We start from the raw sequence: 4,610 nt of genomic DNA, 5'->3' as shown, positions 1-4,610 counted from the left end.
ATAGAGAGTTCACAGTCACGAATTCTTTCGTCGAGTTCGGACGGAAGTTGCATGCGGCGAAATATTTTCTCCGCGCCATATTCTACTGGTAAATGCATGACAAACTACGGTCCCTTAGGAAATTCATGTTGAGCTATCCAAAATAATTATATTTTGAATAGGCATTTACTCTCCTCTGCAATGCAACTTCCGACTGATCGGACGATCCAACAAGAAACAGCCGCACACGGTCGGCGTTCGCAAATATGTTTCCACCGCTGATTATAGCTATATGTTACAGCACAAAAGTAACATATTGTTATAATTAGAGACTACGAACGGGGACATTTATAACTGTATGTTTATGTATACACATTACGTAAACATATCGTTATAATTGGCGCCCGAACAGGGACTTGAATTTAAAAAATATATACTCAAAGGAATAAAAATTTATATAAGATACGCATTGTGGGAATATTCATAAATAATTGTAGCTAATCTTGTGCTTTTTATTTGTTACATGACATCAAACGCCATCCAATAAAATTTCCATTGAGCGAAAGAAACGAGATATTCAGAGAAAATTATGGAAGAGAGATTTTTTTTTTTTTGGAACAGAATTTGTGCGAAAATCTAGTTGCAACGCCCAAGGCAGTCTTCAGTAACGTAAGTTAAAATTTTGTTAGCCGTAGCCAAGGTTCCTTAATTTCAGCCGACATTAATCAATTTGTGACGATCTTTATTAGTTGCAGTAAAATTTGCTTTGAATTCAGTAGATTGCATTTAGTAGATTAGTAATTTCTTCAAGTATTGTTTAAATTCCATTGTTGTGTATTTCATATCATTTGTTTTTAAATGTCCGCTGCCTGTTCACGGAGCTGACCAGCCTTAGTTTTCATTTATTTTGAACAGTGTGCAGCCATACTTTCTTTATGGTCCAGAATAGTCTCTTGTTCTCGTGACGTGCATCTCCCGACATTCCGATCTTGTGACGTAGCAGTGACAACCGACTCGCAACCGATAAATTACATCTCTGTCGACAGCTGACGGCCGTAGCTCAAACGAACTTCATTGACTTTTGTGATGGGCTAAACTGCGATTTTCCGATATCAGTGATTTATGTGAATGCTACTTTTCAGTATCTGTTATTCTTAACTGTGATTTGTCGCAGTTAAGAGTTGCAGTTAAGGAACATAGGTCGTGTATCCCTCCGCCACTGCTATTTCTGCGATTTCTGTCACTTCCGCAATTTCTGCTACTTCTGCGATTTCTGCTACTTCTGCGATTTCTGTGACTTCTGCTACTTCTGCGATTTCTGTGATTCCTGCGATTTCTGCGACTTACCACCGTATGAAAAAGTTACATCTGTCAACACAGAAAATTGCATCTCAACAAACCTGTCGTTGGCAAGTATGTTTTACGTTTTTTCTTCCATTGGCTTTAATTTTGTATTAAAGAAACAACTGTGAAAATATTAATAGTGTAATTAATATGTAAGTAGCCGTACACTACCGTAATAGTTCGTATTTAGAAAATGAATTCTAACATATTGTTATGTTCACAGGTACCTGAACTACATTTCAGTCACTCAGTAAAGTGACAACTCAAAATATCATTGTCAACAGATCTGAAGAAATTGCCACTGCGTCTTTAGACCGTTTTCGTCAGACGAGAGGTTAGTTTCTAAGCGTTTCGATGTACTTAATTACTTCAGTGAGATCGTTCTCACAAATGTGATATTCATTATAGCAAATATTAGCAATCTACTCTGTCAATTATATTGCTAGTAATTAATGACAGCAAAAATTGTTTAATAATCCTTGTGTTTTTGCAGACACAGTTCTGACTCTGATTACTGGTTGCTGTACGTATCTATCCACATCAAGGCTGTTTTTGAGAGAGACTCGTGAAGATTCAAGACAGCTCTTAGAGGATTTGCAGTTTAAAAGTGAAATAATTGTGAAATAAGAGTGTGAATGATTAACCTGTGTTTTATTGAAGTTGTTGTGCGATTTTAAAGGAATAATAAATGTCAAATACAGTGAGTGAATAATAAAAATCTCATTTTCCACATGTTTCAGCCGTCCTATACCCATAATTTTCCGCCACTTACTTATTGGTAAACACTTGTTGGAGTGAGACATGCCGCCCCCCCCCCCCTTCTCCACATCTTGGTATGACACTGACCTGTAACTTATCCTGAAGTCTACAATATGCATTTTGAGGCTGTTAATATGAAAGTGGGAAGTACAGATCTTCCAGTTAAATCAGGAATAGCTTAAGTGCATTACTTGAAAGTAACACAGGAAAAGCTTACTTATGTAGGTGGTAGTAGTGTCGGCAAAAAGTTCTTGTGTCTGAAGTTGCCATGTAGAACACCAGGTGTAAAACTTTTCTCCCGAGTCTTGAACTGTGTCGGAACAAAAGTGAGGCATTCATATGACTGTTTTCATTTCTCTACACTTATACAGATGTCTGAGTTCTGCTGTGTTAACATTGCAAAGTCCTGTAGGCATGTGGAGTATTAACCAAAACTGTCATATTGGAAGCAGAATCAAACACATTTGTTACGTTACTTGATATTTTCAGGAGAAAAAGGCAATGCTGCTTCTTATTAATATAATACATTCAGAGTCACAGCAGTATTTGACCAACCATAACTGATGCTGAATGTGCATGTCGTCATATAATATGAAGGGCTTATTTCAATAGTGGTACTAGTCCATTACCTCCACTTTTCTGTCTATAATGCTTCTGAAATTAGTGATCCAAACAAACATAAATAAAGGTTCATCTCTAGCAAGAAGCCATATGCTTGAATATTTCTGGTATCTCAAATGCAAATTTGTCAGCGCTCATTTAACTTTACGACTCTGTATCTCAAAATGAACAAAAATGGACTTGTACCACTATTAAAATAAGCCCTTCGTATGCACACACAGCACATCGAACTCGTGAGGCACAAGGCTCTCATAACGAAGTACGTACGTCGGTCAACAGATGACACTAGGAAAAGTATGTTAACTGCGCTTTTTAGTTGCTACTTGCGACTCTTAGTTGCGATTTGTCACAGAAATCGCAGTTTGACTCGGTAGCGAATAGTGTAGTATGAACTTTCCTCAACAGATGGCAGTGCTAACTGCGCTTTTTAGTTGCTACTTGCGACTCTTAGTTGCGACTTGTCACGGAAATCGCAGTTAGACTCGATACCGTATCGCAGAGACGGACGTAGTACGAACTTTGGCCAAAAGATGGCACTGTTAACTGCGCTTTTTAGTTGCTACTTGCGACTCTTAGTTGCGACTTGTCACGGAAATCGCAGTTGGACTCCATAGCGTACCGCAGAGATGGACGTAGTACGAACTTTGGCCTACAGATGCCACTGTTAACCGCGCTTTTTAGTTGCTACTTGCGACTCTTAGTTGCGACTTGTCACTGAAATCGCAGAAAGCAGTGCTAAATTCGACCAATAGATGGCTCACGTCTTTGAATATGAAATACTACTTGCGACTGCTAACTGTGACTGAAATCACAGTTAGATTCTGTAAAGTTGCTACTGTGATATCTGTGACTTCTCAGTCACTGTGATTTCTAACAGATACGCGATTTCCTGCCCACCACTAATTGACTTACTGTTTGTAAATAAGTGAGCTATGGCAGACGATAAAATGTCATCACTAGATTCAAATGAACGGAATGAAACGAGTGAAGTGTCGCGTCGCTTACGGTCCCGCACGGTAATTAGTAGGGCTGAGACACCAATTGAAACAATTGTAGAAAGTGAAGTGGGAAATCTTACGGACTTTGGTGCCTCACACCATAATGTTACTGGTACTGAACTAGACAATGCCAACATATTTTCTGCCACTAGTAGTCGTAGCCATATACCGATTACAAGGGAGGCAGGTGAAAGCAATTCAGGGGTAGTGACAGACGATGTATTCAAACAGCTACTGAGTCAAATAAGTCAAATGATGCAGGACGGAAATCGCCAAATGGTGAATTCCATTAAAAATGATTTGAAAGACGAAAATAGACAAATGTTAGCCTCACTTGAAGATAAACTTTCTACAGTAAGCGAAGAAATAAAAACTGTTAGAGAAAACGTAGCCAAAGAAGTAGCAAAGCAAGTTAAGGATGCTGTTTCTCAAATGCGAAGTGGAATAATTTTCGAACTGAATGACACTTTAGCTACCATGCAAAGCGAGACAGTTGACATCCGAAACGCAACCAAGAATCTTGACTCCACCATAACCACGGTTAATCACAGATTAGACAGAGTAACTACGCAGGTAGAAAAACTAACTGAGGGAATGTCAAACTTGACTCTGGAAACGGAAACGAAAGTAAAGGAGAGGCTAGATAGTCATGAGAGAGAATTTAGAGAAAAGTATGAGAACTGGATTGCTGGAAAGGACAAATTTGTCGAAGATAAAATTAACAAAGACCTAGTAGAGACTGTGAAAGCAACCACTCTTGGTATCTTGTCAGCTCCTGGAAGCTCCGGAGATACCGTAATGTCTGAACTCGGTAGCATTAGGCGTACACTTCAGCAAGAATTACCAAAGTGGAAGCAAGAGGTAACGGAACAGCTAAATAACCTGAAGGCACAAGTGAGTAGTAGTTCC

General features: G+C 38.9%; 1 long non-coding RNA gene across 1 annotated transcript; it reads left to right on the top strand.

The window, feature by feature from the left end:
- The first annotated feature begins 1,400 nt into the window (after positions 1–1,400).
- On the top strand, positions 1,401–1,983 carry LOC126106340 (uncharacterized). The gene is made up of 3 exons (XR_007523334.1): positions 1,401–1,475; positions 1,547–1,657; positions 1,817–1,983. It is a non-coding gene; the product is annotated as an uncharacterized LOC126106340 (long non-coding RNA).
- The last annotated feature ends 2,627 nt before the right edge of the window (positions 1,984–4,610 follow it).

This window comes from Schistocerca cancellata, chromosome 10, assembly GCF_023864275.1.
Source record: "Schistocerca cancellata isolate TAMUIC-IGC-003103 chromosome 10, iqSchCanc2.1, whole genome shotgun sequence".
In the NCBI taxonomy this organism is placed as follows: domain Eukaryota; kingdom Metazoa; phylum Arthropoda; class Insecta; order Orthoptera; family Acrididae; genus Schistocerca; species Schistocerca cancellata.
The sequence above is the reverse complement of the archived record's forward strand: the minus strand, read 5'-3'. Positions and strand labels throughout refer to the sequence as shown.